Source organism: Camellia sinensis, chromosome 8 (genome assembly GCF_055761805.1).
Source record: "Camellia sinensis isolate YWXY chromosome 8, ASM5576180v1, whole genome shotgun sequence".
Classification (NCBI taxonomy): domain Eukaryota; kingdom Viridiplantae; phylum Streptophyta; class Magnoliopsida; order Ericales; family Theaceae; genus Camellia; species Camellia sinensis.
Window position 1 is genome coordinate 68,625,447 of NC_138968.1, and position 10,260 is coordinate 68,635,706.

Consider the following 10,260-nt stretch of genomic DNA (forward strand, 5'->3'; position numbering starts at 1 on the left):
GAATCGTCAGGTGCTATCAGCAACACCCCTATTCCATACCCATACTGGTTTGACGCTCCGTCAAAGTACATCGTCCAAGTTTCATCCTCGATGTGCAGAATGGCTTCATCTGGGAATAGGTACTCAACCGCTTCATCCCCCTCAGCCGGGTGGTCGGCAAGGAACTCTGCTACCGCTCTTCCTTTCACTGACTTGCATGCTACATACTTCAAGTCGAATTCAGAAAGCAATAGCAGCCAACGGGCTAGCCTACCCGTAAGTGCTGGTTTCTCGAAAAGATATTTGATGGGATCCAAACGTGAAACCAACATTACAGAGTGAGCTAACAGGTAGTGCCGCAGCTTTCTGGTAGCCCATACCAAGGCCAAACAAGCCTTCTCCAGTGGTGTGTAGCGGGTCTCGTAATCCAGCATCTTCTTGCTCAGATAGTAGATGGCCCTTTCCACTCTGTCCTCTGACTCTTGCGCGAGCATGCAGCCCATGGTGGTCTCAGTTACCGAAAGATACAATATCAACGGTCTCCCCGGTTCTGGCGGTGATAACACGGGCGGGTTCTGTAGATACTCTTTGATCTATTCAAAAGCTGCTTGACATCGGTCGTCCCATTGGAATTTCTTTCCTTTCTTCAGGAGACCAAAAAGTGGTTCACAAGCCAAGGTTAATTTAGAGATAAACCGTCCTATGAATTGCACTTTACCTAGGAAGCCTCGCACCTCCTTTTCAGTCCTTGGTGGTGGCATTTCTAAGATGGCCTTGATTTTGGAAGGTTCGACCTCGATGCCTCTTTGTGTAATCAGAAACCCTAGCATCTTCCCTGCTGTAACACCAAAAGTACACTTCTGGGGATTCAACCGCAGCCGAAACTCTCTGATCCTTTGGAAAAATTTTTGTAAGGCGGTGTAGTGGCCTTCTCTTTCTTTGGACTTGACAATCATGTCGTCCACATACACCTTGACCTCTTTATGGATCATATCATGCAATATTGTAGTTGCTGCCCGTTGATAGGTGGCTCCAGCGTTTTTCAGCCCAAATGGCATCACTCTATAACAATATGTACCCCACGGGGTAGTGAATGTAGTCTTCTCCTGGTCTTCGGGTGCCATTACTATCTGATTATAGCCTGAGAAGCCATCCATAAACAAAAGCAAGGCGTGTCCTGCCGTGAAATCTACCAATTCATCAATGTGCGGCAAGGGAAAGTCGTCCTTCGGACTGGCCCTGTTCAAATCTCTGAAGTCTACACAGACCCGAATTCTGCCGTCCTTCTTCGGCACCGGAACAATGTTGGCCAACCAAGTCGGGTACTCAGACACCAGCAGGAAGCCTGCATCAATTTGCTTGGTGACCTCTTCCTTGATCTTAAGGGCCCAATCAGGGCGGATCCTTCTGAGCTTCTGTTTGACAGGTCGGGCCTCGGGATCAAGAGGGATCTGGTGCTGTACAATCTCAGGATCGATTCCAGGCATGTCTTCGTAGGACCACGCGAAAACATCTTTGAAATCTTTTAACAAAGCGACTAAGCGCTCGTGTTCCTCAGTAGACAACGTGGACCCGATCTGGACCAGCCGCGGGTCCTTCTCAGTACCAACATTCACAGTAGTGATTTCATCCATTAAAGGTTTAACAAATCTTTCCTGCTCTTGATCAATTAACCGTTGCAAAACCGGAGGAATTTCTTCCTCGTCGTTTTCATCAAAATTTTGAAAATCCTGATTTAAGCAATAAATCAAAGGCACAGAAAAATACTCCGAAACTACATCCACATCGCTCTCATTAAATACTTCCGAGCTGTCGGATTCCTCTGTTACAACAGACTCAAAAGAAAATGAAAAAGACGACCTAGACAGGACTGTGGCATCCGGGTTATCACCCCCGGGAATACCGGACTCAGACTCAGTTGAGCTGGAATCTGATTCCGACGCACAAGATTCGGTAGAATCAGATTTCAGCTCACTACCTGACCCGGTGCTGCTAGATAAAAAGCCTTCTTCATATTGCCAAATGAGAGAAGGTGCGATGGACGCATCCAAAATAGCTGATGGTAGGCCCGCAGCCGCTTCATTCCCGATCACACATACCGAGGAGCTATCCCCTAAGCACTTCTGTTCGATCGGAGGATCTGAAAGCAGACATGCCAGCGCTGCCCCCATTTCGTTTTCATCGTCCTCAAACTGCACTTCCTTACTTTGCCCAGCCTCAGCCGATAGATCTGCCTGCCCTTCGGCGATATCATCCTCAGGTAACTGTAAATCAAAGAAGATCTCAAATCCCGGCACGCGCTTCTTCTCCGCGTTGAGCCACGGCTCTGGGAAGCCACAGAACGGAAAGTCCTCCCCCTCCCAGACGAAGCGTCCGTTTAGGGTCCCCCGAATGGGCTGGTGCATTAAGTCAAAGGGCTTCCCCATCTGTTTCGCCCTGGCCCTTCCGGCCATTTCCTTTCCTTTCCTTATCCAATCCTCTTTGGTGGGTAGGTAGCCCAAACCAAATGTATGGGGGTTATGTGGCACTTCGGCCGATGCTGCGGCACCTTTCCTGCCGCTCTTGCCCAATCCCATCCCGGGGATGTGCTGGAGTTTGTTCATGAGATAGACTGCTTGGGCACTGACATACACCCCTTCGTTAGCTGCCATGATGTCCTGTACAACCCGAGCCTCAGCCAAGGTAAAGCCTGATATGAACACATCTTCCATACCGTGTTCAATTTCTAGGACAGGCGTGGATACTTCTGGTGGTGGATGAATTGATGAATTCCCGAAGACAATGGCTACTCCCTTCCCATAGGGGTATTTCACCACTTGATGTAGGGTAAAGGAGACCGCCTTTACCTGATGCAGCCACGGCCGCCCCAAAAGCAGGTTAAACGTTGCAGGAACCTCCAAGACGTGGAAATCTATCTCGTGCTGTCCCGGCCCAACCTTCGTTTGAATCTTAATTGTCCCCATCACTTCACGGCTTGTGTTTTCATACGCCCGAATCACTTGGGCCGTTGGCACAAAATCCGCGACTTTCAAACCAATCGCATAAGCTGTCCTTGCCAGGCAGACGTTGATGGCGGACCCCGTGTCGACAAGCACCACAGGTATCCATTTATCCCTGCACTCCACAGAGATGTAGAGCGGCTTGTTATGGTTCACACCCTCAGGTGGCTGTTCTTTGTCAGAAAAACTCAATGCTGGGGAACTTCCTCCCGAAAAGACTAAGCCCACCAGCTGTTCGGGCGTGGTATCTATGGAAAGCTTGGCCTTGTCCATGGCTGAAAGGACAGCCTGCCTATGTACTCGAGAAGCCATAAGCAGTCCCCAGATGGAGATGTCTGCTTGTATCTTTTTCAATTGTCTCAATACGGCCTCGTCTTCGAGTTGCTTCTCCTTTTGTTTCTCTGCTTCCTTATCTTTTCCAGACGCCTCTGGTTGATCTAGGTGTGGGGGCTTGAAATACCGTCCACTCCTAGTCATGTGATCGACTTCGCCGATATACCAGGTATCATCCGGTTGGTTACCTTCCCAATCCTCGTCCGTGTGGGCAAGGCATAGATCATCGTCTTCCCACCACATACCATCTGCAGCCGATAGGCATCTGTCTGGTTCTGTCACAACTGTCCCGATACTTGCAGTGCTTTTTATCCCTATGCTCGCAGCATTCTCCATTTCCGTACTTGTGGCAGCCTCGATCCCCACGTGGCCTTTTGCCTTCCTGATCCTTTCAGAATCTTCGAATTTTCCTCATTCTGACTGTGTCAACGCAGTAGATTGCTCAATGATCCCTGTACTCAAAATGCTCCATTCCCGAGCGAAACTTTCGACACCGGCGCTCTCCGGCGATGTATTCTGTTCTTCGACCTCCCCGGCTGTTATTGATGCTTCTGCCCCTACCGGGCCTTGTTCTGACTAAAACTCCCCTACGACATCCGGCTGATCGTCCAACCATCCCGTGGCCTCAGCTGATTCCTCATAATTGAACCAGTTGACGGTTGGGTCTTCTGGATCTTGATTACCGTAAAACTGGAACTTGGCAAGATCCTCTTTCACTGCTGTCAAATCATCCATTCCCCGTCCTGGGCTGTCCCCTTGGATTGCACACAGCTCTCCCCCGGCTGGAAACTCGACATCTGGTCTATTCTAGCCCACTGGTGAAATGTAGTCACTCGGACTGTAAGTGTTCCCAACATCACTCTCAGATTCCGCAGACTCTGGTTTGACAACCTCTTTCCTGTTCTTGATGGTCACCACCACTGGCTTGGGTTGGGTTATAGAGACGTCCATCATGCACAAATCGGTGCAATCAGGGAGGAAAACTTTCGGCTTAGGCAGGTAGGAGGGTGTGATATAGATACTAGGATCGTAGGATGCGACCCCAGTGTGGATGAAATTGATTCTTTTGGGTGGTGGAACTTGGTTATGTGTGGGGAGAGGATTTGTAGTAACATTGGGTTTCTCAGGGGGTAAAATCACCCCATTATCAATGAGATCTTGAATCTCATGACGCAACCGAAAGCACAGGTCGGTGTCGTGACCGTGCTGCTGGTGGAACGCACAATACTTGGCTGGATTGTGGGTGACGGGCAGTCTTTCAGGTAAGGGCCGCGGCTCTAGGGGCTTCAGATGCCCTTTTCTGATCAAAACCCCCAAAGCTTTGGATAGGGGCATATAAAGTGGAGCGAAGGTTCTGGTATTTCTGGGAGGGTATTTGGTGGTTTGAGGGTTGCTTCCAGACGCACCGGAGAACGATGTGGCTGCTGTAGTTCTTGGGGAAGGGTTGGCGGTGACCATACTCACTTCAGAAGTCCTGGTAGTTGTAGCGCCACTCGGGCCTGCATTAGTATTACGATTGAAATTTCTGCGGGGTTGCTCCCGGTCATTATCAATCCATCCTTGTCTTAAGGCGTCCTCGATCTGCACCCCATTTCATGCAGATCAGCAAAGATGGGAAAAGGGACTCCAATCATCTTTTGCATTAGCTTCGACTGAAGATTGCGCACAATCATCCGAATCTGGTCTTTGTCTGTGGGTCTCAAGGTCATCATCGAAGCCTTAGCCCGCCATCTGGTTACAAATTCTGAGAAGCTTTCCTTGGGTTCTTGCCTTGTTGTCTCGAGATCCCGGGTCGTGATCTCGATTTGTGTGTTGTATGAGTACTGCAGGATGAAGGCCTCAGCCATCTCGTCCCAACTTCTCTTGACGTCATCTTCCAACTTGGCATACCATGCGGCCGCCACACCTGACAGGGTCCGATCAAACAAAGACAACTTCTGCAATCTGGTGAGGCCCATTGGTCTTAGGACATCCAAAAATAGTCGCAGGTGTACCATGGGATCCTCAGATCCGTCAAAACGATCAATTTGTGGCATCTTAAACCGATCTGGCAGCGTCACGGCTGTGTCGATGTATCCGTCTCCAATGTCCGGAATGGACTTCGCACCTTGAGATTTCTTGAACAACTTTTCAAGCTTGTGCATTTTCAATGTCACGGGGTCCACCTCGGACTCGAAGGGGGAATCTGATAGATTGACAGGAGTGGGCGCCTTGGATTGTTGAGGCGGAATCGGGGGTGGAGCTGGCCCCGTTGGGATGTCCGTATCTTCTTGGACATTCCGGGCGTTTGGCGTCTCTTCGGGTATCGGAACCCTTAGTGGGGGAGGGACTTGTTGTGAAGCTGACGCCTTAGTTTGCTGCCGCAATCTCACAATTAAATCCGCTTGCTCACTCATAACTGTGGCCTGTTGCCTGGCGAATTCTGCCTGTCGGACAGCATCTTGCTGCATCATTTTCATGCTTTCTTGAAGTTGGCGCACCATCTCCTCTAAGCTAGCCATACTATTCTGCTCTGGTTGAATTACTGGTATGCGTTCCCTCTCTACAGGTGAAACAGGACCCTGATCCCTACTGAACTCAAGTGGGGTAGATAAGGCCCTCTGAACTGACTGTTGAACCGATGTCCTCTGCCTAGTTGCCTTCCGTTTAGTAACCGGGGGTAGAGAATGTTACACCGGTTGTCCCGCTATCAGATCCTCAGATCGATGGAGTCGACGACCTCTGACCCAGAGTGCTTGGGGAATGTCTACCGGGTTGGAAGCAATGATGCTAAACTACCTAGGAAAAAGATAAATAAAGCAATAAATAAACCAACAACTGGACAGCACAACGGCATAAAATAAACAGATAATATACAGTTGGATATTCAAAATACATAGTCGGTAAGCCGAACACACTATCCCTTAATACTGATCACTGTTCCCCAAAATCTCTGTTCCCAAAACTGAACCTGATACCCGCAGATAACTGATTCATAAACTGATACTGATGCCCTCTGGCCTACTACTCAGTCCTGCAAACTGACACGCGCGTTCCTGTAGAACCACACTCTAAAAAAGCACATAGCAAGCAAAGAGAGCCAAAACACCCCTATGTTGGGGTAGGGTTTCCCTGTCCTATTTTGTCAGGAGCTAGGGTTTCACTATGCACACAGTAGTTTCAAACAACCTAACATCTGGTAAGCAACCTGTCCTAACTTGGAATGGCCACTATGGATCCGAATATGCACTAGGTCGAATGGCCGAAAAGGGTGCCCCAGTAAATCGGGGTTTGTGTTCCCATGCTGTCAGAGCCCATAGCCGGTCAGCCTTATGGACATGCCTTGACAAGGCAAGCCTCCGGCAAACCGTTCAGGAATAGCAGATGGCAAACACTGTGTTCCTAGATGCACCAATGCACATGCAATGCAAAGAAACACATAAGCGAAATCAAAACAGGATATCATGAGTTCGAGTCAAGCTCTTTAAAAACTCCCCAGCAGAGTCGCCAGAAACTGTAACAAGCTCACGAGGGACCCTCGCTACAGTTCGGACTCTCGATTTGTGTCATGGTTCTAAATCTGAACCAAAGAGTCCAAATCCGGCAAATCGTTTTGAGAAACAAATTTTTTTTTTTTGAAAAGAAGTGCCAAACATGGACTGCTTTGCCAGATACATAGTCGCCACCTAAATATTTTTTTATGGGACAATTTAGGAAACCCTGACTCGGTGCCGAAGGCCACATGTCCGTCATCACCGGAGTTGTCTCGGCTCGGGAGCTTGGGTACGATCGGGGAAGGTCAGCTATGAGCACCCCCTTTCGCCCGGTCCGAAGACCGGCCTCTACTAACTGTGATATCCAATTTTGAAAACGTTTATGTGTTCTTAATCTGGTTATTATCCTAGAATTACTATGTTATGCACGCAGCAAACAAATATAGACTAGATTGCTTAATTTGGAAAGAAACATTGCATATCCGTTTGTTTTGAAAATGCTTTGGAATTTGCTACTCGCAAGTAGGCTAAAACACGGATTTTAATGAGTTTTTCCAACTCAAACAATCCAACCTTCACCCACAGGCATTTCAAACAGTTTAACACATAAGCATTTAGCCGCATGGTAAGCATACTGTCATATTAACATTCACACGCATGCGAGATGCTAAAGCATAAATACTTACATCGTACTCCGTGCCAAAACAGTAAACTAGTTAGCAAACTTGCATGTCCTAGTTCATGTTAATTTGCCTAATGCAACACATACAGGATGCAATTAGATAGGCTCGGCTAATCTAAGCATGGCATATGAAATGCAATCAACTATCACATATTCAATTTTGAATTGAGGTAAAAATGCAGTTAGCGTGATGTACCGAGCCTAATGCATGCAGTATAAATGCATGGATGCACACATGCATAGCATAAGGTATGCTAATTTTAAAGATGCCCTAATCTACCATCATAAGCAGGTAAATAAAAGGGAAGAAAGAAGTGGGGATTGGAAGACATGCACACCACCCACACACACTTATTACAGATTTGCCCTCACTCGGAGGGACCAAATAAATATTACAGTCCCAAAATAATAAACAAATAAAATTATTACAAAATTTCCTAATTAATTAAAAGAAAGGAAGCAAAAGAAAGAAGAGGGTGGCCACAGCCTCTGCCTCGGGATGCGCAGATGATGCATGCTCGGAACCCAGCTCGCCCGAAAAACCCGTACCGTACCCCTGCCACTTCTGTTTGTACTGCCTTGTCTCTCTGAAAATTGCCCAAGTCCTGGAGCAGGTTCCTTACACACTGCAGAGCACCACCGGCCAGACATAATTCCTACCGGCACTCCAGAATTTCCATCGGCTGCTGAGTTTACAATCGGCACTTAAAATATTGCCGGCCGGCACTGAATTATGCCGGTCGGCAGAAACTTCCTGCAGAGACAGTTTGACAGCAAACAGAGAACAGACAGTGCATGGCATGGGGTTTTCAGGTACATGTGAGCATGGTTATGCTTCCTATCATGTTCTGAACTCAAGGAAGTATGACCTTTGATCCTCGAGCCATCAATGGTGCATGATGACCCAAGGAATCAAATTTGCCACTTAATGTAAAGGTGCATGCAACATACAAATGAAGACCAAGGCATTATCATGTTGAAGTCAAAGGCCCCGGCGACCGAGAATCAAGGCACATTACATCACTTGAAGTATGAATGTCCCTTGACCCTCATATTTGGCTTGACACCCCAAGCCAAATGGTGCAATGCATGTTATGCTCAAAATGCGACATGATGCTAAATATGCAAGACATGCCAAATGTCATGCAACAAATATGACAAGTATGTAATGCTAGCATGTAAAATACAAGTGTGATACAAAACATGGACCAATTTGACGATGGGATTAATATACCACAAAGCTTAATGGAGCAACCATGCAATGAACATGAAGCATGCATGCAATGGGACCTTGAAGTGATAAAGGTGCAGGCCTTGACTCACCTCAAAACAGCACCAAAAGTGCTCAAAATGATGGACAAACTCTCATGTCAAAATGCAAGCCAATAGACCCAAGGCTAAGGCACCAAAAGGGCCACTTCCTTTCCACAAACAAGACCAAATCATGGCATGATTTAGACAAGTAAGAACAGAGTTTTTACATGCAAAATGGGACTCCAAAAGCTCCTAGTATGGCAGCTACAATACCTCTCATGAAATGCTACCACCAAGACTCATTCCTAGGCATAAGAGAGTACACCCTCAAGGCATAAAAGAGGTCAAGCATGCACACATACAAACATGATTCTTGGACTAAAATATCATGGCAAACAACTTCAACTCATTAAAGTGGATCAACTAAGGCATGCTAGTGACTCATATACTTGAGGGCTCACAAGCCAAAATGCATGGTAACCATATCAAACATGTCAAACATGACCAAATGGATAGCCAACAGACTTTAAGCATGGAAAAATAGTGCTAACATCTTCATGGAACCAAACCAACACATGCAAAAATCATGGTCTAAACACAAGGGACATTTCTAGGCCAAATGGAGCAATACAAAGCAAGTACTACAAGCATACAAGGAGGCACAAATCCGGCCAAAAACAGAGATCCCACATGACCTAAAAACACCCAAAAAGTTCTGAAATGAAGCAAAAACCAAGCAAGCATGCACGTCACCCTTTTGGGCCACAACTCAAGGAAACAAGACCGTAAAGGGAGAGGGGTGTCCCTCCCCTATGAAAGACTTCAAACCGACTTTTTAAACACTAAAAATACACTGATTTTCAGTGGTGAAGAGATCAAAATGCAAAGATGACCAAAGCTTAACCAAAGAGGCAACAAAAGTGGCCAAGCAAGGCCTAATAGAGTGAGTTTGCACTCAAAACACCAAACAACCTTAATGAAAGTTCTAAAGCATGAAAATATAGGCCTTTTTCATGTTATATACAAAAGCTAAATCAAAAAGAAAAATAGGTAAAAGATGATTGCAAGTTTGGGGAATATAAGGCAAGATGCTCACCCTTGAAGAACCTTTGAAGAACAAATGGTCTAGCCCTCTTCTTTTGATCAAAACCAGTCCAAAAACTCAAGAAACAACCCCCCAAGTCCCTCAATCTCGGAGCAAGGTGTAATAGTGTGTGTAATGGTGCAAAAGTAAGGTAAAAACACACTTTTGAGCTAAGAAACACACACAAAGGAGGAGAGAGAGGGAGATATAGAGATAATATGTATCTATATCTCTAAGCTCTGGTTTTTGGTTCCAACTTTCTAACCTAGATCAAAGAGGAAGGCCCTCCCTCTTATAAGACTCCCTCTTGCAAAGCTTATACAACAAGCTTGCTTAGAGGGAGATCCCTCCATACACGTGTATGGAGGGAGGCAGAGTTGGTGCCAGCTATCACAAAATATCTCCATAAAGTGGATGAACAGTGGTCGGCTGCCCAAAAAAGTTGTTTCGACAAAA